The following is a 24693-nucleotide window of genomic DNA, read 5'->3' as shown; positions in this document are numbered from 1 at the left end:
CTTTGTAATTTCCTATTTAGCATTGTCTTTGATCCATTGGCTATTTTATTTATTTTAAAATATTGTTGGCATACAATATTAGTTTCAGGTATACAACATTGTAATTTGATATTTGTATACCCTACGATGTGAGATCCACAGGTTATTTTAAATGAGTGTTAGTGTCCAAATATTTGGGGATTTCCAAAGATCTTCGTTACCATTTTCTAACAATTCCATTGTGGTTAGGAAATGGTTTGTATGATTAGATTCCTTTTGAATTTCTAAGACTTGCTTTATAGCCCACAAATAATACATCTTTGTAAGTGTTCTGTGTGCACTTGTAAAGAATGTATCTTCTGTTGTTGGGCAAAATAATCTACAATGCCCATTAGGTCCTATTGGTGGTGGTGTTCAAGTCTATGTCCTTACTGATTTCCTGTCTGCTTTTCCTATCGCTTATTGAGAAAAAGGTCTTGGAATCCCTGAGTAGATTGTGGCTTTGTCTATTTTTTATTTTAGTTTTACCTGGTTTTGCTTTACGTATTTTGAAGCTCTGCAATAAGGTTTATAAATATTTAGGACTATTATGTCCTCATTGAATTGACCTTTTTATCATTATTAAATTATTCTTTTTATTTCTGGTAATAATCTTTGCTTTGAACTCATTAATACTAGCAGTCCAATTAAATGAAAAAAAAATTAACATGGTATTATCTTTTCCCATTTTTTAATTTCAAACCCACTTGTGTTTTTAAAGTTTGCTTCTTGTGGGCAGCATATAGTTTGGTCTTGCTTTTTTTAAACCCAGTCTGACAACCCCTGTCTTGGAGTGTTTAGACCAGTCAATTACATGAAATGTGATTATTGATGTCATTGGGTTTAAGTCTACCATCTTGCTTTCTGTCCTCTATCACCATTGTTTTCATTCCCTTTTTTGTCTTTATCTGCCTTCTTTTGGACTAATCGAATACTTTTTATTATTCCATTTAATTATCTTTGTTGGCTTATTAGTTGCAATTTTTAAATGGCTTCAGGGTTTATTTTGTGTATTTTAATTAATCGAAGTCTACTATTAAGTAATATACGCTTTCATTTATAGTTTAAGAATCTTCTAGTGATATATTTTTTTTTTATTTTCCCACTTTCAAGTATGTGCTAGTTTTGTCATGCATTTTACTTAAAATGGGTGTTAAAATCCCCACAATGTGGTGTTATTTTTCTCTTTACTCAATTTTAAGGCGATTTTAAAGAAGAAGAAAATTTCATATTTATCCACAGATTTACAGTTGATGGTGCTTTTCATTTCTTTGTGTCGATCCAGATTTCCACTTGGTACTATTTGCTCTCTGCCTGAAGACATTCTTTAGCTCTACTTATAGTTCAGAACTGCTGGTGTTTAGTTCTTTCGCTTTTGTATGCTGAAGTTTTTTTTTCAACTTAGTATTTTAAAGACATTTTTGCTGCATATAGACTTTACATTGATAGGGTATTTTTTGTTTTTTCCCCCTCCTCTTTAATTCCCCCCCCACACACACCCCAATTCCACCCTTGACCTACGATTGTTGCTGTCTCTCCTTAAGAACTGGATCTCTGAAGGTGGGGCATCTCTTCCCAAGTGCTTGCAGCATGTACCCGGGGCCTGGCACACCCAGGGCATGGTCTGTGGCTCCACCTGGGGTGCGAACCCAGAAACTTCTGTGTGTAAAGCAGACGTACTAACCACTACACTATGGAGCCACTCCTGTTTTGTGTGTGTGTTGTTTTGTTTTGTTTCTTCTTTCAGTGCTTTCCAGATGTGGCTCTACTGTCATTTGGTTTACTTTGTTTCCAACAAGATGTCTGCTATCATGTTTATCATTGTTCCTCTACACAGAATATGACATTTTCCTTGTCACTTTTAAGATTTTCTCTCACTGGTTTTAATCAATTTGACTATAATGTACTTTGGTGTCATTTTATTCATGTTTTGTGTGCTGGTGGTTTCTTGAGCTTCTTGAGTCTGTATATTTAGAATTTTTATTAAATTTGGAAAAATTTCAGCCATTATTTCTTCAAATATGTTTTTTTCTTCTCTCTCCCCACTTTGTAGTTTCCAATTACATATATATTGTCACTTGAAGTTGTCCCACAGCTTGCTGATGCTCTGTTCATTTTTTTCCAGCTTTTCTTTTGCTTTAGATTAGTTCTATTACTCTATCTCTGAGTTATTAATATTTTCTTCTGTAGAGTCTAATCTGTTCATCTTAGCCAGTATATCTTTAAAAAAAAAAAAAAACTCATTGTATTTTGCAACTCTGGAAGTTCAATTTAAGTCATTTTAATTTGAGCATATAAAATGTAATTTGTGACTATCATTTTTTAGCTACTGAATATTTTTTGTATTCTATACAAAATTCTATAGCTATTCTTGAGCTTTGTTCTAAGATGTACTTATATTACTTGGGAGCTGTTAGAGAGAGACAGACCAGCCATTTATCTAGGGCTGATTTTGCCCCACTACAGGTGATACACTACTGAGTACTTGATTCCCTATGAATTATTTGCCTGTCCCCATGAGGACACAATTTCCAATTCTATATAAGCTTTGGGGATTTTCCCCTTTGACTCTTTCTGATGTTTTTTCCCCCCTGGGCCTCAGATAGCTTCACATGCACATGCTATGCTGATCATTAACTCAGGTAAAAAAAAAAAAATGTCACCATGTACAGATCTACAAAGCTCTTTCTCTGTGCAGTTCTTTTCTCCATTCTTTGTGTTCTGTGGCCATATTGTCCTCGGTGAACTTTCAACTTGATCTCCACTTGGACCACTAGATTCTGTCTTGGTTCCTCCTTCCTCTGCTTTATCCTGTAAACTTTTCCCAGACAGTAAGCTGGGGCAATTATAGAGCTCACCTCATTTTTTGATCAGGGATTACTGACCTGCATTACTTAATGTCCAAAATATGAAAACCATTGTTTTATATATATATATATATATATATATATTTTTTTTTTTTTTGCAGTGTTTTCTTGTTTCACGTGAGATAATAAACGTAGTTCTTGTAGTTTTGTTTTGGCCAAAGTGTATGTCTGCTGTAATAACCTTTTAACCTACATTTTTTTGGCTATATGCTTTCTTGTAAAAAATATATATTACTCTTTTCAAAAAAAAAAAAAAAATTGACCAGAATCTTGGAAAGGACTAGTGCAAGTGATGGGTCTTAAAGCTTAAACTTTATTATCTTTATACTAAGTCCATCTTTAGATCTTATTTAAGAAAACAGGAAGAACAAGATCTGCCAGGTCGGAGTCTTCGATTTAGTCTGATCAGATCTTCACAAGTACAATACGGCCAGTGACAACCAAAGAAGGAGGTAGTGTTTACAAGGACTGGTTTCTTTGCAGATCTTAAAAACTAATTTGCTTAAAGATTCAAGGAAGCCACTCAGCCAGAAATTTGAGTAATATGGATCTACTTGGCACTCCAAGTTCAGACAGACAGCCTGAAGACCTTGCATCCAAGAGGTTGTCCACCTGCATGGGAGAGGTCTTACTTCCACATGAGGTGAATCCGTGTAGTATACCTTTATCTTTGTTGTCCTAACTTCAAGCTCCTACCCATTGTATGGTGTGAGAGCAAGCTAATATCAGAAACTTGCATAGAGGTTAAACAGAGTATAATCTGATTATAGAACAAATCACAAAACTGACAATTTAACCTATAACTAGCAACTTAGATTGTTATGTGTAGAATATAGTGATACATGAAGAGCTAGGATTTTGAAATTATATAGCCAATTTGGTTTGAAAGCTTCCTAGGTTCATGTGTATGTTGGCTCTAAATCAGTGCTTACCGATAATAAACTAATAATAGCAATAATCAAGAATAAGTATATTTCACTGCTTTCTCTGAAACAAAGGGATCTGGTAGCCTCTAAAAGGAACTGTGAAATCCAGGAAGGTGGAGGCAAGGCTGCTGTGAGCCTCTTTGGTACCTTCGTGTGAGTTAGGGAAAGGTGCCGCCTCTGGGTGATGCAACCTCAGGGTTACATGGCTTAGCAAATGGAGCTCAGTTTAGAGTTCAGGCTCCCTTTTCCCTTGTGTGGGAATCTTTGTGCAATAAACAGACTGCAAAGTTATATGTGAGGCACCAGCGGCAGGAGGCTGCTTCAATAAGCCTCCTTCCTCCAACCCCAGACTCTGACTGGCCTGCGTGGCAGGTAGAGAGACTGAGGCCAGTGAGAACTATATTGGCTTAAAAAAGAGGGGAGCCTAACTATGAAATTCTGAGCCAGTATAAATATGCTGCAGAGGAATAAGGACAAAATGTACACATTTTATTGACAACAGTATTTTAGAGCTTGAAAGGAGCTTGGAAATGATTGAGTTTTTTCCTTCCTGCTCTTGAACATGAGAAATCTCAAAGCTCAAAGAGAAAGTGAGTAGCCTCCCACATCTCTCCCCTGGTAAGAAGCAGTGTCTGGACAAGGCCTGAATGCTCTGATTCTAAGCTGTGTTCTTTCCATGACCCAGTACTTGACCATCAGCAATTTCCTGTCCAATGTTTAACTAGTTTTTACAAATTAAAATCTGAGTGGGTTTTCCCCCTAAGTACCACTTATATTACAACTCATCTCAGAAATACAGATAAAAAGATAAGTTCTCTGATTTAGTGATTACAGGACTTCCAAGCATCATTATTTATAGTATTTGGAAAAATACAATTTTCATTTCCATGGAATCATGGCTTCTGGCAGTCATAATTCCATTACTCTTGATGAACTGAGACATCTGAATTAATGCAATTTGTGTTTAAAGATGTCTTAAAAGGCTGATATAACTTCATTATCAGTACATGACTTTTAAAAGTATTACAGCTATTAAAACAAACAATGAGAACATCTTCTAACATCACTCTAATATGATATTCTGTTCTCCCAGGTCAGGCAGTAAAAGTTTAATGAGAAATTTAATTGCTTGATGAATCAAATATGTCCTATTTTTTGCTCCAAGGGTTCGGGTAACATTGGTTCAGCTGAAATATTAGAATTTTAGAGTATTTTACCTTCAAGGAATAAAACCTGCCTTAGAAGTCATCTCCAGTTCTCCAAATTCTGTATTGTGGCTAACTTTACTCCCTCACTATTTAGTATTCAAAAAATTCCCAAACCTTAGAGCTAGATTTTACTTTAGAAGTTATTTAATATCATTCATTTTACTCAAGTGGCCAAGAACAGGGCTGCTGTAACAAAGGACCACAATGAGTGGGTTAAAACAACAGGAATCTATTCTCACAGTTGTAGAGGATGTAAGTCTGAAATCTAGGTGTTGGCAGAGGCATGCTTTCTCTGAAGCCTCTAGAGGAGAATCTGTTCCATGCCTTTCTTTTAGCTCCTGGTACTGCTAGCAATCTTTGATATTCCTTGGCTTATAGAGGCATCACTCCAGTCTTCATTCCATTGTCACATGACATTCTCCCTGTATGTATCCCTCTGTCTCTTATAGGGACATTAGTCATATTGTATTAAGGGCCCTTAGTTTAGTTTGACCTCATCTTACCTAATTATATCGGCAACAACTCTATTTCTAAGTAAGATTACATTCACAGGTACCAGGATTTAGGACTTGAACATATTTTTTTTTTTTTGAGGGGGGGACATAATTCTACCCAGTACTGCAACTATGAATACAAAAAAAAAAAAAAAAAACTACTGGCAGTTATTAAGCACCCTACCTCCTGTGGGCTCTTTGATTTAGGTAAAATTGGGGTACAGGGAATCATTATTTGCACAAGCCTTCCTTATTATCACAAAGCTTATAGTCTCATGGAAAAACTGATGATAAGTCATCTGATAGATATTCATTAGAAAAAAATGAATATATATATATATTAGACATGGTTTACAAAGTGTGGTTAGGGGAGGCTTCTCTGAAGATATGAGATGAGATCACAGATGTAGGCAGGAACCATATCCTGATGGGCAATGAGCGGCTGCCGGACTTTCTTGACTGCCACCCTACTGCTAAGATACACAGGTACATAGATGCATGTATATGCAACTGGATGGTAAAAAAGAAGATAGTGAGAGTTGGATTTTCAGTTACATTTTGGAGGTAGCATCTCAGGATGCTGCTGTTGTGTGTGTGGAAATGTGAAGGGATTCAGGATGATGCTTGGTTCTGGTTTGAACAGTTCGGTCAAAGGCAATGCCAGTAAGTGAAATCGTGACGCCTGGGGAAGGAGTATTTTGTGTCAGTGTTTGACGTATTTAATTTTAGATACCTATAAGTGGATATGCCACCTAGTGGATATGTCTCTGAAGCTCAGAGATGAGATCTGGCTGACAATAGGAATTTGGATGCTGGTAACTATATACAGATAGAATTTAAAGCCATGGAAATAGATGCAATTTGATAAAAGGTTGTAGAGGGAAGAAAGTGTCATGTGGGGAAGCCTTAAGAAACTGAAAACGATGCATCCAATCACTAATCATGTTAGTCATCATTATTTTGTGCATTGCATAGTACATGGGCACAGATGTGCAGTAAGTCAAGACTTGGAATCCCAGCAGACTGGCATGTGAATCCTAGCCCTGATTTGTCCTAGCCATATGACTAGAACAAGTCACTTTATCTCTCCGAGCTTGGGAACAATACCATCTACTTCACAGAGCCACAGTAGGTGTCGGTTTTCTATGCCTTTCCTCATGGGCACATGTTTCAGGGCTGGGCAGTGGTGCGGAGGAGAGAGGGCAAAGGAAAAGATGTTTTGGAACAACTTGAACTTATTTAGTGCTTTGCTTAAAGCCATCCAAACAAAAACTACGTAACATAGTTATTTAATTTAATTGAAGGCCCTACCTAATTCCTCTGTTGAGGCAGTGCGTGTGCCTTTATTCCTCTGCTGCTGTGAACTGGGAGAGCCCAATCTGTTGCCTTCTGAGTCAGTCCCATTTTCTATGCACTGTATGCTTACTGAGATTCTGTATAATGATATTTATTTCTCATTTAAGAAAGCTCCTAAATGCATGTCAATTTCTTCACCTAGGAGCCAATCGAGGAAACAGCCATCAAAAGCAATTTTGACTACCCTGGACTTTAGCTTTCTTCACTTCAAGTACCTGATGGAGCCATGTAATTTTTGCCTATTTATTTAAAAGCCACAGGCAATAAAATAGATCACACCATTGCTCTTGTTTGTCAGGTCTTCGCTGAGTTCACACTAGAGAGTGAGGTTCATACAGTAACCGTGTCCTAGCTCAGTTTTAACAAAACTATGGACCTACTGAGTCAGAATGGGGGCTGTTGGTAAGATGGAAAGAGGAGACAGAATCTGATTTTAACAAACTTCTGTGGTGATTCTTACGCAGATTAGAATCTGAGAACTATTTCTGTATGTCAAAAAGTTGTTATTCATATTAGATTACTAAAACAATAATTTATACAATCACTTATTATCACTAAATGAAGCTGACTTACAGAGAGTTCTACATGAACTGTGTCTTACTTAGGAAAGTATTTCACCTCTAAGATTCTTTTAACCAGGAATTTCTAGAATTTTTTGAACCATCAGAAATCGGGCACAAACTAAATCTCAGGGAATAATAAACCATAGAAATAACATATAGTAATAACAAATCACATTTTCAACCCCAAAACTCATTCTTTAGTCTTTTTCATAAAATCGTTTTTTGAAATGTGAATTACCCATTAAAAGGTTTTGTTTGGTAAAAACAGATTTGAGAGAGCGTGCGTGTAAGTGTCTTTTCTAAGGCTTCTAGAAGACAAGCAGTCCTGCCTCCATCCCAAATGTGTCCTTGCAGGCTCCCTGCCGCCTACTGAGGTGTCTCTCTAGCCACAAGTGTTGTGGACTACCCAGCCCTAGGGGGTGCTTTTCACAGGGCAGACATCATAGATTTGTTAAGTTTCTGGCAGTTTCAGGAAAATGTTTTGAGGAAGGAGTGTCATTTTCTCCATCACACGAAGGCTCTGTGTGGGCCAGCCATGGTGCTGCCCGACAGGCCTCAAGCACCCAAGTCTCAGAAGCAATTTTCGTTCAAGGATAACCTTGGTCTCAGTCTCAGTATAAGGAGGAACTCATAAACTTCTGTATAAGGGTTCGGCATGCTCTCGGGAGACTTGTCTCAAATCCCTGGTCTGTGTGTACCCCATGCCTTCCTTGTGACTTCTGTGAATTTTGGACCTTCCTGTAGGTCCCCTGGAATCAGCTTCTCTATCCAAGTGTGCCGCTCAGTTTGGTCCCATACTAGCCAGTCCATTAACCTTGTCCTAGCCCCTATTTTGTTTAAGAAAGCCCAGTTCCACTTGTGATTTTGTGAGATCAGAAATGCCGCTGAGGGTACTGTAATAGTTTAGTACCACGTTGGTTTCCTCACCTCTCTGGCTCCACTTGTCTCTCAAAGGTTCATGGTCTGGACCTTTGACCCTTCCTCTGCTGCAGTCTGTAGACCAATACGTTCCCTCACAAGGTTACTTTCTATTTAGGCCCATTTTGCCTAGTTTACCTTGGAATTCTGGTGAATAAAAATGTTTTAAAAATAAAAGTGTATTTTAAATTGTTTTAATTACTTGATTTTGAATACGTTATACATTCATATAGTTTCCCTTGATGACAAACGATGTAATTCATTTCTTGTGTATCCTTCCAGAGGTATTTCATTTATCAGCAAGTGAATTAATTTATGTTCATTTTCTCCTCTTTTTATACAATTAGCAGCTTAGCATACAGAGGGCTCTGAACTTAGCTTTTTTTTCCTACTTAATATTATAGTGAAAAATTTTCCTTACTTCATTTGTATCATGGACTGAAGATGAAGATCTGGGCTTCCCTCATCTAGGATAAGGATCCATTCTGCCGGGTAGACACCAGGAGTCACAAGGTGAGCAAGGCTGTGCCTCAGGTCATGATGCAGGGGCCCGGGGGTGGGGGGTGGGGGGTGGGGTGGGGGGGGGAGGTGGGATTGGCTAACGGGCAATCCGAGGGGTTGGAGTTGGGTTTTCAGAAGGTTCTGAGAAGGCGGAGCTTGGCTGGGGTCCTAACGGAACTGGGGAAAGAATGTGTCTTTCACTGTCTTCCTCTCATCGCCAGGTAGTAGAGATCAGCTGGAATGTAAGACCTAATCTTGAGCAAGCAAGCCACCTTTCAAGAGATTCATACTCAGGCATTCTCGGGTAAGCTCCGAGTTGGGGCACTTCAAATATTTTAGGACTTCAAATCCTTCATTTCCAGGTTTTGAAAAAATAAAGGGTCGAGAGATGAGGTATTTTGGGGAATAAGTGGCTAGTATAAACAACAGCACCAGGAGCTGCTTCTGGAATTTTCCACTTTTCTCCTGAGGTTCAATAACCCAAGTGTCTTTTAAAAATCCGTTTTGCAGGCCCAGGATGACTGGGCAGCTAGTTCCATCTAAGACCTTTTCAAAATATGTTAAACTACTGAGATCAAAACCACAGAGATTATCACTTAAATAGAAGGAAGCAAGGTTCTTTTGCTTCTTTCATGCTTAATGGCTCTGAAGCCCAGCCCGCCTTCTCTAAGAGTGTGTGCGCATATGTGTGCTGTGCTGAAGGGCTTTTCTGAGGTAAAGTGAAGTTCATGAGCCGAGACTGAGCTGAGCCGTCTAAATTGGTTTCAGCTGACGGCCTTTGTTAGCGGAGGCCACATTCCTGCTATATGTCTTGTTATTTTTTTCATTTTCTTTCTGAATTCATTTCTTGAGCTTAGGGCCTCAAAAATAACAAGCTTTTAAAATGACTGAGTGTGCTCTCAGGCTCCACAGAGCCCAACTGCTCCCACTTCCTGTTCTAAGCAGGACTCTGGGTTTTCATTTTCCAGACCAAGTTTGATAGAACAGTGGCAGGGAGCCAAGTCTGTGAAACTCTCAGTTGGGGGAGGAGGAAAATGAAGGTCGGGAGGGCAAGAAATGGGAGGTGGAAGTGTGGGTCAGAGGCATGGAGAGAGTGCTCACGAATAACGGTAACCTTCTAAAGCATTCTTGAGCCATCTTAAGACTGTACCTAAGTTTGAAATTGGTGAGCAAATGCCTTTTTTAAATTTAATATATATTTTTTTACTTTCCAGCTATAGTTGGCCTACGGTATTATATTAGTTTTGGGTGTACAACATAATGATTAGGCATTTATATAACTTGAGCAAATATCTTTTGATACTAGACTCCTCTTATGCTCTGGCTCATAATCTCCCGGACCATGGCAGGAGGTACCTGCCAGGCGCTTTTGCAGGCATGGCCTTGCTTGAGAGTGTGTGTTCTTCTCAAGCTGGTGACTTGGGACACAAAATACACATACCCTGAAAGAATTGCAAGATCTAGATGATAGTGACCATGGGACGGAGGGTTGGGGGCGAGGGGCGGGGAGGGTCGTGTACGGATGGATTGTGAGGGTTCGAAATGGGGCTTGGGAGAATATAAGGACAGGAGCAGGAAATCTATTGACATGAGATCCCCCCCCCCATCCCCCCGCAAAGATATGGTGCTGTTCCAGCGGGCTCCTCGCTTGCCCCCTGAGGCGGAACAAGAGTGGCGGCTGATAGCTAACCCAGCGGAAAGCAGAGCTCCCTGAGCAGAGTGCAGAAAGGGCTCAGGGGCCAGGAATGTTCGAAGGGATTTATGCTGTGAGGCCAGAGAGCCTACCACCTGACTCTGTTCCTCCAGAGAACCAGAGGACACTTCCTTAAGGGTAAGGAGTGCACTGGCAAGGATGGGGTGGTTTTTGAGGAGCTCGAGGGTGGCTGTAGTTGACAGTACTACATGCTGCCACCCAACTGGCCTCTCTAGTATCAGTGGGATGATCGGATCCCTCAAACGCAGACACCAAGTGGGTGGAACTAACCTAATAGGTGGGGAAAACATCAACTCCAGTGTATAATGATAAAGATTATGGAGCTTTAGACTTGGCCTTAAGAAAGTTCTCCTTCTCCCGTAGCCTGTCATCCAGCGGCAGAAAACTGCAGCCAGCAGCCCCGACTCCCATTTACAGCCAAGTCCTGCTCAGTGTGTAAACCCTCTCCATCCTCGCGGCTACTGCCTGGGCTCGGGCCCTCATCAATCCTCGTTCACATTATTCCAGGAACCCTCTGTCTCTCTCCCTCCCTCTAAACTTGGCACACAGTGGTCTTTCTAAACTCAAGGCTGCTCATGCCACATCTCTGCACAAAATCTTTCCGTGGCTTTTCATTGCCCTCAGAGCAAAGCCCCACCCTGGGGTGTGCATGTAAACAGGGTGACTAAGCTCACCTCTGCCTGCCGCTCTGCATGGTCTCTACCCTGCACTCCAGCTACCAGATCTACCAAGGCTGTCCCCGCCCCATAACTCCATCTGCTCTTTTCCCTCATCTTCGAATATCTTTTCCCCTTGGTCTTGTTGGTCTGGACAACACTTCTTCTCTTTCAAGTCTCAGGACAAACAACATCTTTTCAATGAAACTTTCCTGAAACCCCCAGAGAGAAAGAACTATTTCTAGCGCCCACACTGTCCTCAGTTCACTCCTCTGTCATAGCAAATCTATTGTGTCCCAAGTCACCAACTCGAATTACAAAAAGTCACAATTCCTTTCCTTTATGATATGTTTTTGCAATATGGGACAAATAGGCATATCTATTTTTATTAAAAATGCAAAACTACTTATTTTATACAATGTCAAAGTGTTCGGTTATAAAATGAAAGTTCTCTCAAAAAATTCTTCTCTCTCTTCTCCGTAAATAAATCTCTGTTGACAGCTTGTATGCATACTTCGAGGTCTTATTCCACACACATGCAAAGTTCATGCAATTCCCATTGTGAGCCCCCATCTCACGGATAAGGAAAAGTTCATTCTGCATCCCACCTCTCCTCCAATGCTGAGTCCGAGACAAGCTTTGTGAGTCTGATGTAGTCACAGGCTGGCAGAAAAAAAACAAAAAACAAAAAACAAACACTGAACCCTCTTTTCACTGGGGCTCTCGTTCTCTGTTGCTGTCATCGTTGGTCCTCAAGATAAAGGGCCGAGAGCGGCTCTCTCCCAGTGCTCTCCCCTCCCCTGTTCTTCTGCCGTGGCAAGGCCTTGGCCTCTGTTCTCCGGCTCAGACATGAGCCCATAGGGTTGGAGGGACCCTCTCCGTTGCCACTGCAGTCCATCTGCATGTTGCCGCTAGACTCTCTTCTGTCCCACATTTCTGGTTATGCCTCTCACTTTGAAAGCATTCACTCTGTCCCTGCCATCGTCTAAAACACAGGGCCAACCTGGTGCTCTGACTTTCAGGGCCCTCCTCAGTCTGGTGCTGTGGTAGAGTATATGGATGCTTGTTTTTGTCTCCCCTTTTGTTCTGGTTACAGACCCTGTTCTATGGCAACGCAGTGGGCATATAACCCAGGCCCGGCCCACCATTCCACTCATTTCACCGGGGCCCAGTGACTGGCCCCAGGAGAGGCAAGTGTCTCAGTAGGTTGATCCACTGATGGCTGCTTTCCTTGACTACCTGGAGGAAGTTGGCCTGCAACAGCCATTGGTGAGACAGCTGAGGGAAGAGGAGAGAGAGAAAAGGAGAATATTTCTAGCTCTTGGATTCAGCCGTGCCTAAGGCTGGCGGCTTCCCTGGATGTTCCAGTCATAAGAGCCAATGAATTCCCTTTTTTTGACTCAGCTAATTTTAATTGGGGTTCAGCTACTTCCACTGGAAGAATCCTGCCTAATGCAGACACCATCCATGTTTCCAACCTATATTCATTCCCCCCGCTCTGAATATCTACTCTGTGCTCTAGTCAAACTGCTCCTTACCACTCGGCCCCCATTTCTGCCCTTTTCTGCCCTTCTCAGCTGGGGATACCGTCTGCTTCTCATCCCCGTTAATCCCATTTCCGCAATTCCAAATTCTACTTCGGTGCCCAACACAATGGTCTTTCTTCATGAAAAGGTCCCTCAGATATTGTCTTAGTTCATAGGGGCTGCTATAACAAAATGCCACAGACTGCGTGCCTTATAAACAACAGAAATTTATTGCTCACAGTTCTGGAGGCTGGGAAGTCCAGGATCAAGGCAACAGCATGGTCAGGTGAAGGCCTTTTTCCTGGTTCGTAGCCAGTGCCTTTTCACTGCGCCCTTACATGGCAGAAGGGGCAAGGGAGCTCATCCTATCCATGTGGGTTCCACCCTCATGACTTAAGCATCCCCCAAAGACCCCGCCTCTTAATGTCATTATCTTTGAGGGGCAGGATTTTAACTTATGAACTTTGGGGGGGGGGGGGAGACATTCAGGCCATAGCAGATATTATAGTCGAATTGTTAGATATTGTTTCTTCTTGTGTACTGTAGCTCAGCCCCAAACACTCCAAGGTAACAAGCACTTTTTGATGCTCAGAGAGAGAGCTGCAGCCTTTTAGGAGTGGGTACGCTGTGTTCTGACGGGGCTGCCTACACCGCCCCAAGGCAAGGCAAGCATCGCACCATTTATCATAGAAATTGATTTTTCTCCAACATGTATTACTAAGATATATCCATCTTACTTTGAACTTAGAATGTGCCACAGCACAAAAATCACAATAAGCATTCAGCAGCAAGGTCAGTCAAAGGTATTGATGCTTAGAAACGTAAATTGTTTCATGCTGATCTCAGTGAGAATCAAGAATGGCTCTGCTGTTTGTGTGAACCCCCCTCCGACTTTCGGCCTTTTCCTGCATGTTATTTAGGAGGAGGCTTAAGAGCCATAGTAGAGACCTACCAGTTCACAAACCTTTTATTGGCCTGACCTTCTTTTGGGTTTATGGGTTGAACTCAATTTTGAAATTAGCAAACCAGCCTCATTTTGTCAGCTGTAGAAGTAGAGGGTTAAAATAATTAAACTCATTCCGGCTTGAATTCTATGAATCCAGAAGATGCTCGGGGATAGATACAATGTAGCGGAACCTAGTAAGTCTAGTTATTGTAAATAAAACAAATGTAAAAATCACATTGAGCATGTGTCCTCTTCTGTCAAATGGGGGATGATATTATCGACCTCACAGGGTTTTTGGTAAGAATTAGAAATAATGCTTGTAAAGTACTTAATGCTGTATCTCGTGGATAGAAGAAACTTAATAGATGGTTGCTGCTATTATTTTTTTTTCATTTTTATTTTTCAATTAGAGTTGGCATTCAATAATATTTTGTATTAGTTTCAGATGTACGGCATACCACAGACATTTATATAATTTATGAAGTTATTCCCCCTGATTAGTGTAGTAACCACCCGGCACCGTACGTAGTTATTACAATATTATTGACTATGTACCCTGCACTGTACTCTGCATCCCCATCACCTGCTGTTATTAATATTGCCAGCTATTATTTATTATAAGAATCGTCAGAGAATCATAAACCAAATGTGAAAAGGGTGATGTGGAAGGAAGTGAGAAAGAATTCATAAAGGCTTCATGGGTTTAAAAGCAAGTTAAAGATGAGTAAAGTCAGGTTTCAGTGGTTGAAAGTAGAGACAGGCCTTTTGGTTACAGGCCTTGCTTTGGCCTGGGGAATACTCTCCCTGTTTCCAATTCATACCCACAGTATAAATGTCTTTCCCATTGATTAAGTTCTAACATTACCAGCAAATATGTCCCTTTACTCTCCTTTGTAGTGATCTTATGTCTGCATACAACAAAATCCTATCAGACAATGTTATAACTTTTGTTCTCAGTTGCCATACATGTATATTTTAAAGCACTTAAGAGGAGGATAATACTCTATTATATTTACCAGATAGTTACCATTTTTGTTCCTCTTCCTTTGTTCCTAAAGATCCGAGTGTCCTGATATCATTTCCCCACTGTTTCAATTCTTTTAAAGCAGGTTGACTAGCAATGAATTCTCATAGTGTTTCTTCATCTGAGAATGTCTTCCATCTTGAGGGATATTATCCTGGATATAGAATTCTGATAGTTCTTTCCTCTTGGACTTAAAAAACAGTAACTTCTTATTTTTAGCCACTAGGGTTTCTGAGGAAAAATCTGCAGTTATTTGAATTGTTGTTCCCTACAAGTAGTGCCTCATTAATATCACAACTTTCAAGATTTTTCTTTGTCTCTAGTTTTTAGCAGTTTGATTGTGAAATGTCTGGGCATGGAATTATTCGAGTTTATTATCTTGTTAAATTTGTTGAGCATCTTGAAGCAGTAGATTTGTGTATTTTACCCCATTCAGGAAGTTCTCAGTCATTATTTCTTCCAATTATCCCACCCCTCCCCAATCTTTTTTTTTTTACACAACACCCTTTCCTTTCTCCTTCTGGGACTCTGATGGCATGAATGTTTGAATTTTTTTGTACTGTCTCACAGGTATCTGAAGTTACCCACAGATTCATTCTTTCAGATCTTTTTCCCCCCTCTTTGTTGCTCAAATTGCACAACTTCTATTCATATATTGTTACACTCACTGACTCTTTCCTCTGTCACCTCCATTCTGCTATTAAGCCCCTTCAACAAGTTCTTTTTGTTTGAAATTTCCCATTTGGCCCTTCTTTCTATCTTCTGTTCCTTTGCTGAGATTTTCTTTCTGTTCGTGGCAATAACATGCACCCTTACTTGAAGGAGGAATTTTATAATAGCTACTTTAGAGCCTCAACCAGACAATCCCACCATCTGTGTCGTCTCTGTGTTAGCATCTGCTCCTTGTCCCTTGGAAGTTGAGATTTTCCTGGTTCTCTATGTTCCAAGTGACTTTGGACTGTATATTAGACATTTTGATAAGTATGTTATGAGACTTTGGGTGTTGTTTAAAATCTGTGGAGTTGTTGGTATTTTCTTTTAAATCTTCGACCCATTGGGGTTCAGGCCGCCAGCTGTTAGCCAGGCTTTCGTGGGGTTCAGTGTCAGCTCATTTTCAGAGCCTTTGCAGTGCTGTTCAGATCTGTCCCAGGTGTGTGCCACCATTCTAACACACTTGAGTGATACTTTAGCGTTTAGTTCAGCTCTCCAAGTGGTTATGATGCTTAGGATTATGTCCATGCACATGTGGCTGGGTGGTGACCCCAGGTGTTCATCACCAACTTTATGGGATCAATTTTTTAAGCTGCTTCCTTTCCAATTTCTTCAGTACCTCCCAATTCCCTGGGGAGTTCTCTTTTTGGTACTTCTGGAAAGCTACGGCTTTATATACCCTGCTCTGCTGTGTGCTCCCACCGCTGTGTCTGCCTACAGGGGACAAAATGAGAAAAAGGCAATGGGATTTGCCTCATTCCCTTGAGTCTAGCTCCTCTGATTAGAGAAGAAGGTCCTCTCCTTCAGAGTTTCCAGGGTATGCGGGCTCCTTTTGCTGTAGCTACCAGGGGACCTGTGTGTCGCTTCTGCAGCCAGAGCTGCACGGTGTCTCCGGAAGCTGTCCCCGGAAGCTGTCCGTGTGTACTGAAGCCCCCTTTCCAGCTCCTCCTCCCCACATGCACCCTTAACATGCCCCCCGCCAAGTCCATGCAAGGCCATACTGGGATTAAAAAAGTGATAAACTCTCCACTGGTTTGGGGGTAGTTCAAATGCTGATCTTTCCCCAAAATCCTTTGCTACTCTTTTTTTCTCACAGTCCTTAAATTGCTGCTCCTTGCATTCTGTCCAGGTTTTATAACTGCTTTCGGTGGGGATAAAGACGAGGAGGACCTGCTTACTCCATTTTCCCCAGAACTGGAACTGTACTACTCAGAAATAAACATTGTTAATATTTTGGTGTCTTGTCTTCCAGGATATTTTCTTTGTGAACACATACATATAATTGTAATCACACCCTGTGAATAGTTTAGTATTTACTTTTTTCAATATCATTGTCAGAATTTTCCCAAGTATTATTAACATATAAGTCAAATATTTTAAATCTGACTTCAAAATGTATGTATATAAATTGCTGTGCATACTACTGTAAAACTTGTTTTTTATATTTGATACATTGCAAATATTTTTCATAGTATTTAATAATCTTCTACAGCACATTTTAAAGGCTGCATTGTAATCCATTGCATGAACATACCAGAATATATCAGAATTATTTAAATAACCAGAAATTGTTGTAAATTTAATTTCTCATAAATTTTCTTTGTACAAGGAAATATTTAATCAACATTCTTAGCATTCATAGAGGTCACTCTTTTTGTACATCTCTACTTTTATTCCTAGGAGAAATCCTAACATACAATCGCTGGGATAGGCAATTGCCTGTTATACTTATTGCCAAGTTGTCTGTTAAAGGGATTGTACCTGTTTGGAATATTAATATATCCCTGCACTTATGCCAAATTAGGTATCATCATTTATAATATATATTCTAATCTGATAGATTATAGGTCATAACAATTCCATTTAGTTACTATTTTGTGTATACTATTGAACATAGTTTGTGATTGAATACCATTTCACAATGTGGATGGAGCATATACTTTTATTATTGGACTTTTCGCTCATTTTACATAATTGTACCATGAATGTAGGTCTCGATCTTTAGTCATAATAGATCTGTATCTATCTGTCATCTATCTAGCATAACTTTCTCCACAAACTCTATTTCTTAACTATAAATATATAGAATAAGGTTACTGGGTCAAAGATTTATATATATATATATATATATATATATATATATATATAGAGAGAGAGAGAGAGAGAGAGAGAGAGAGAGAGAGAGAGAGAGAGAGAGAGAGGAGGTGTAGTATGGCAAGATGGAAGGCCTATTTCAAAATTTAGGAGAAAACATATGTCTTGGATCAGAATGGTAGCAGTGGCTATAGGCAAAGAAGTAAGCATTCAGATGTATTTGGAATGTAGAGCTCATGGGATTTCCAGATAGACTGGATATGGAGGTGGTGAGAGAAAGTCTCCACACTGCGGACAGAGACCTTTCTAAAATGTAAATCTAAAATGTAAATAGCTTAATACCCTGCAATAGCTCCCTTTTGTTCACCATGAATAAACATCAAACAAAATAAAACCTTAACGAAAGCATGCTAGTAATATGTAATCTAGTCCATGTCTAGTCTCATCTCTCACTCTTTTGCATTTTACACGCGCCATAACAACCACTGACTTCTCATCTTCCATTCCCCACACTCTCTATAACTCAGCTCATTCATTTTTTTTTCTTTGAAAGTCTTTCCCAGTTCTTGGCATATCGATTTCCTGCACCTGCTAAATAAATTGCCATACACCTGGTGGCTTAAAACAACACAAATTTATTCTCTCACAGTTCTGGATGCCAGAGTCTGATTTCAGGTGTTGACAGTGCTGTGTTCCCTCTGGAGGTTCTGGGAGAGGATCTGCTCCTCGGCTTTTCCAGGTTCTGGCGGCTTCCTCGGCTGTGACCACTTCACTCCAATCTCTGCCTCCATCTTCACATCACTGTCTCTTCTGTGCGTCTGTCAAATCTCCCTCTGCCTCTTTCTCATAAGAACCCTTGTCATCAGAGTTAGGGCCTGCTGGGATAATCCCCCCCACATCAAGATCCTTATCTGCAAAGACCCTTTTTCCTTATAAAGTAACATTTACAGGTTCCAGGAATTAGGACCTGATATCTTTGGATGGTCATTAGTCAACTTACTACACTTTTTAGGGCTCTTAGAGATGTGTGTTCTAGCATAGCGTTCATTCCCATTTATAGTGTTTGCACACTTATACACAATGACCTGTTTTTGAGCATGTGTTCCAACGCAGGTCTTCCCTCTAAATTGAGGTTTTCAAGGCCAAGGATTGCATCTTATTAATAATCACTGTTAGTCTTACCCCTAGCACAGTTTGCAGCTCACAGCTGATGGTCAGTGCACACTCATTAGTGAATGAATGAAGGTTCATGAAGCAGAATTTGTAATCTATGTGCTATTGAAGCTTAGTAATCTTATGAAAATTAAAAAAGGATCAGGTTCCTCAGACATCTGTACAATGGCTTTTCTGTTTCTTTTCTGTTTTCTTTTCATGTTTAACTGTTGTTAGGTAATGGAGATTAAACAAACCTGCTTGATTTGTCCTTGGGCCCAGTTACAGTCCTTGATAAATATAGCTATAGTTGGATAGATGAAGAATATATGTTTTCCTTTAACTGGTATATAAAATCTAGAATTTAGTATCTTCGAGGTTATGTGGCATGTTAAGTCAAGGAAGTTGATCATGGTGCTTATTTGGGATATCAAATTTCTCTGGATTATAAGAGAGGGTAGCAGGACATCCTAACGATGGTCCTTCCTTTCCTATATGTTTAGTCATGGTATTGTGTCTAGAGGTGGGTAGGACTGCTAGGGGCTATTTGGAATTTACTGTTGTTTTTGGCCTATACAAAATTCGTGCCTTCGCCTGTCTATTTGGGTTAGAATTTAGTTGAGCATTGGTTGGCTTGCATGCTATGGGGCATAAGGACATCAAAATAATCTCTCAAGATTCTAATTGCCAAGTGGTTTTGATTTTATTTACATCATTCTAGGACTTTGTCATGCACAGCTGCAAAGAGAATAACTTCTTGTGGCTGAAAAGCAAATTAATGTTGTCCTTTTGCATTAAGTTTGATCAGTCCTGAGAAGAAGGTTCAGTATTTGAAAATTAGTTTCCTATCATTTTCTCTCTATGTTCTTTTGATTATTGTCAGTGATATTTGCAGGCAACAGCGCTCCACTTGGCTATATCAAGTAAATTCAATTTATTATTGACCTATCTTGATAGAGACCAGACACACTCAAACATTGCACTGGTTAAAATCATATGTATTTTAAAACCTTTATAGGGCAAACTTTGTCACGTTTTAAAATTTTTTAAGTGAAGTCTACGTGAATGAAATGATACATTTCCCCAGTTGTTACAGAAATGCAGTGTTGTGTATTAATAATCTGCCTGAATACAGACTACTGAATGAGCTCTTTTTGCTCATGTCCTTCCTTGTATACTGGCAGCTTGTCCCGAATATCTCATTAGACAACCCCAAGCCTAGGGAACACAGGTCTCATTCTCATCAATGAGAAAATCCTAAATGTGTTGACGATGAGGGATTAGGTGGAGAAAATCAAAGTTGAAGAGAAGGGAACATGGAAGAGAGCTATAAGGAGGAGCAATTCCAGCTGAGTACATCTGGGTTCCTTAAACTTGCTGTCACTTCTGACATTTCTGCAGCACTCTCTCTAAAACAGAAATTATGGACTCTGCTGTGTGTTTGGTGATTTAAAGGGCTAGGAAGGGCATGAAAGCCGAGCTGGGAGCTCAGTTGGAGGAGGAAAACAGGGTAGGAAGGAGCCGAGTAACAAAGAAGCTGTCTAGAGCCAAGGGCAGTGAGCCTGTTTTTGCTATAACTGAGGGCCTGCTGTTTGCAATATATTCTCTGGGGCCCTCTGCTGTTACTGCCAACCAGCAGTTACTGCCTGAGAGTGCCTTCAGCCTTCCTGTGCTCCCATGGAGGCCCGGCCTCTCAGACCCCCAGGCCTGCAGGCTTTCAGCCTGGCCCAGCCAGCCCCACTGCAGGGCAGCACTGAGATGGGTTAACAGAGGACTCTTCCTGAGAGGCATTTGCATTTTAATAGGGTACACCACAAAACAAATTTAATCCTTACCATTATTTTTTAATTATTATAACTGGAGTATGACATACAGAATAGAGCCCAAGTTTTAGGTGTACAGCTTGCTTTTTACAAGGTAAAACCCAGATCATGGCTAGCAGCACCTCATGCCACATCTGGACCACCCTGTTGTCAAGGTCACTGCTATTCTAATTTCTATAACCCCAGATTAGTTTTATGTGTGTTCAGTGACCTTCTTAAAGCATATACTCTTTTTGGACCTGGTTTTGTTTGCTCAACATTATATTTTTCAGAGTTATCAATGCTGTTGCTAGAAGCAGTATTTGTTCTTTCTCGTTGCTATATAGTATTCCATATTTTGAAAACCTCCCCTTTTATTCATTCTATTGTTGATAAACATTTGGGTTGAATTTGCCTATTATGAATATACATCTATGAGTATTCTTAAACATGTCCTTTCATGCACATAGGTGCATTTCTTTTAGGTATATACCTCGGAGTGGAATTACTGGGTCACAGAACTTTCATGTGTTTAATTGAGTAGATATGGACAAGTTCCAAAGTGGTTCTAGCAATTTATATTTCTGCTAGCGGTGTGAGTCCCAGCAACTCCATACCTTGCCAATATGTTGGTATAGTCAGGCTTTTGAAATTTGTTTTAATTTTAGCCATTCTTATGGGTAAGGTAATGGTGTCTCATAATGGCTTTAATTTGTATTTCCATGGTGACTAGTGCTACTGAGCATCTTTTCATAGACTTATTGGCCATTTGGGTATTCTCTTCTGTGTGGTTCAACTGAGAATAGAATTCTATGTATTGTCTATCCACATATCATATATATGGACATATATATTATAGATACACATAATTTTTTAGAAGCACAGTTGTGAAAATGGAGTACATGCTTGTGATGAATTGATTGACAATTGTCTTCAGTTCTTCACCTCTCCCTGAATTCAGAACCTTTGAAATATGATTTTGTAAATGCTTCCATCAAGAGGCAGAGTTAATCTCCCCAAAATCTGTGCTTGCCTGTGACTTGTTTGGCTAATAGAATGCAGCAAAAGTGAAGTTATGTGCCAGTCTGAGCCAAAGCCTCAAAGACACCTGTGCGTTTTCACTCTCTCTTGACTTGTGGTAAATGAAATGTTAAAATATATTTAAGGGCCATTGCTTGTTCATATTCTTTGCATATTTTTCTCTTGAAGTTTTCATCTATTTGCAGAACTATTTACATAGAAAAGATATTAACTCTTTGTACTGTATGCAGAAAAGTATGTTTTTTTTCAGTTTGTTGTTTCCCTTTAAAGTTTATTAATAGTGTGTCTAAAAATAAAGACTTTACTTCCATAACAAGAAACTTAGAGGTATAACAGTGTCAAAAATTGGTTAAGTCAGAAGCTCAGTGGGTTTTTTCCTGCAGATCGATTTTTTTCCCATTTTGCCACAATACCATTCTTGGGGTACTGGCTTTGTCTTCATCTAGTTCTCTTCATGGTCACAATATGGCTGCCAGTTAGCCAAAGGACAACATGTTTTTTCTTGTTCTATTCAGAGGAAAGAATAGAGTATCTACCAAGTACTAAATATATACTCCTCCTTTCAGTATGACTGGCCGTCTAAGATCATGTGCTTATTCCTAAATCAATAACAGTGGCTGGGGGAATACCAATCAAGGATTCTCTTATTTTAATCGGGACTCTTTTGAGAGTTAGAAATTAGATGATTGAATGTATAATATGATTGAGGTTTGGATAGGAAGGAGGAGACAGGGAAAGAAAGTTGGACAGGTCACCAACAGTGGTTGCTCTGGGCCCTTCTAGGCATACCTCAAATCTGATGTCATTTCTCTATTTGTAGACATTTTCCATGTAGTCTCAAAAACTTATGGGCTTTGGATTCAGCTCAACCTTGGTTTAGATCCAGGCTCTGCTTTTTAATCATTTGTGGCAACTGCTATAGATTATTCAACCTCTTCAAATCTGTTTCCCCATCTGTAAAATGGGAATAATTACTCTCTTATTTGGCACATAGTAGATCCTCAATAAATGGTATTTATCATTATGACCACTCATACATCATCTCATAATTTTAATATCCTTAGCTCTATTTTGTCTCAACAAGACATTTGGATCAATTTGTGATTACTGTGCTGTATATTCTTTGCTTTGAGGCCAGTTTTAAACATTGATATGGTTTTTCTTTTCAATAATGCTTCTATGTTCTCTTCCACAGACCTTCTATTTCTCTTGTACACTTATGAGTTTGGATATTTTCTGCACTTTACACATGAGTGGCATTGCCCCAAGCCCACTGCAAATTACGTCTGATTTAAGTTTTTAGGGCTAGCATTTACAAAAAGATTATTCCATCTATGGTGAAGTTTCCAGCTTTCCAGCACATGTTAAATCATCCTTTGGTTTAAAGATAAAAACCAGCTGCCTTTTCCTATTTAAAACTAATGTAAGGAGAGTTCTTTAATTTGTATTACCTCATGCTTATCAAGTAAAGATCCTTTCCCGCATCACTTGTTTGTGTGTGCATTTGTGCGTGTGTTTTTCCCCAGCATGACACAAGGCAATCTGTCATTCTGGCAATGAGGAATGAGTCTCCTAGGCAGAAAGATTGAGAAGCAGAAAGTCTCCTTGTGCTGTCAGTCTGGGCTGATGACCTAGGGCCTCTGCACACATCAAAGCAGTCAGCACTAATGCTTGGGTTATGACCAAATGAAGTGTTTCTGCAGCTGGTCAGGAGTTGAGGCGTAATTTTGCTTTCCCTCTCAATGATGAGAGTGACTGTCTCTCCATTTATCAAAACAATACATGAGCCATTTGGACCTACTTACTGTACCCCAAAATATACTATACAATAGGTATATAGTGATCGTTGTGCACAAGTTACTTTCACACAAAGGCAATGTGGCCCCTCCTATATTTTCAGAAGCATTTTGATAGTTCTCCTATCATTACATTAATTTTTTTCTTAAGAGATCTCTCACATTAGACTGTAAGATTGGAAGGCAGTAGAGGCTAATGATTAAGCCTACAGGCTCAAATCAGCCTTTTCAGGTTACTAGCTATATGACCTTGCTGAAGTTAATTAACCTCTCTAAGCTCCAGTTTTCCCATCTGTACAAAAAAGAGAACAATAACCACTGGTGACATCATAGAAGGCTATTTGGTCTTTGTCCCAGGTTCCTGGCACAGAGTTTCTAAATCATTTGCAATTTCCTGAGTGATGAGGGTGTGGGAGCATCTTCTATTCCAATAAGTGACTCTTGATGGGTCCCTAGATAGTTTCAGGATGAGGGCCAGTCTCCAGAAAGACCAAGGTTTGATTACAGGGTTGGAAATCTCACCCCTAACTCTGACCCCTGGGAAGGGGAGAGGGGCTAGAGGTTGAGTTCAATCACCAATGGCCAATGATTTAATCATGCCTCTGTAATTAAACTTTCATTAAAAATCTCTCAGCAATTGAGTTCAGAGAGCTTTGGAGTTGGTGAACGCATCCGTGTGCCGGGGACGTGCTGCATTCCAGCTCCATGGGGACAGAAGCCGCTGCCCTCAGGATCCTTCTGGACTTTGCCCTATGTACTTCTTCATCTGGCTGTTCATGTGTATCATTTGTAGTAAACTGGTGACACTACGTAAAGCGTCTTCCTGAGTTCTGTGGATTATTTTAGAAAATTAGCAAAACCAAAAGGTGAGGGGGCTGTTGTGGGGACCCCTGACTTTGTGGCATCTGCAGTGAGGGCAGTCTTGTGGGACTGAGCCATTAAACTTGTTGGGTGTGATGCTAACTCAGGGTAGTTAGTGTCAGAATTGAACTGAATCGTAGGACACACAGTTGGTGTTGGAAAGTTGGAAAAATTGTTTTTTAGTTTGTAAAAAGCCCACAGGTGTGGTGTCAGAAGTGTTGTGAGTAAAAGCAGCTTCTACTGCCACAGAGGATTGTTGTGAAAGTAAGCCAGATAATCCTAAAAAGTGTCTAGCATGGTGCCTGGCCCACAGTAAATTCTCAACAGTGGTAGTGTTGATAAGGGTTAGGATTTTTTTTTTAACCACAATTAGAACAATTTATGGAAGAATTATATCTGCTTATTCACTTGGAAATTATTATTAATTTTTTTCCCCCAAGTTTAAAGTTAATTTTTGTTTAAACAGTCAGCACACCATCCAATCCTTGACACCGTGGTTTGGAGACCAGTCAACAGCAC

The 24693-nt window shown here is 39.9% G+C and overlaps 1 long non-coding RNA gene across 3 annotated transcripts; it reads left to right on the top strand.

Moving 5' to 3' along the window:
• Nucleotides 1-2978: 2978 nt before the first annotated feature.
• LOC118606864 lies at nucleotides 2979-13927 on the top strand. Of its 3 annotated transcripts, none has more exons than XR_004952670.1 (3): nucleotides 2979-8863; nucleotides 9073-9155; nucleotides 10471-13927. It is a non-coding gene; the product is annotated as an uncharacterized LOC118606864 (long non-coding RNA). The 3 variants fall into 3 exon arrangements; XR_004952671.1 differs by having other exon boundaries at nucleotides 9073-10682; nucleotides 10929-13927; XR_004952669.1 differs by having other exon boundaries at nucleotides 9073-13927.
• Nucleotides 13928-24693: the final 10766 nt, after the last annotated feature.

This window comes from Rousettus aegyptiacus, unplaced genomic scaffold, assembly GCF_014176215.1.
Source record: "Rousettus aegyptiacus isolate mRouAeg1 unplaced genomic scaffold, mRouAeg1.p scaffold_m13_p_8, whole genome shotgun sequence".
In the NCBI taxonomy this organism is placed as follows: Eukaryota; Metazoa; Chordata; class Mammalia; order Chiroptera; family Pteropodidae; genus Rousettus; species Rousettus aegyptiacus.
The sequence above is the reverse complement of the archived record's forward strand: the minus strand, read 5'-3'. Positions and strand labels throughout refer to the sequence as shown.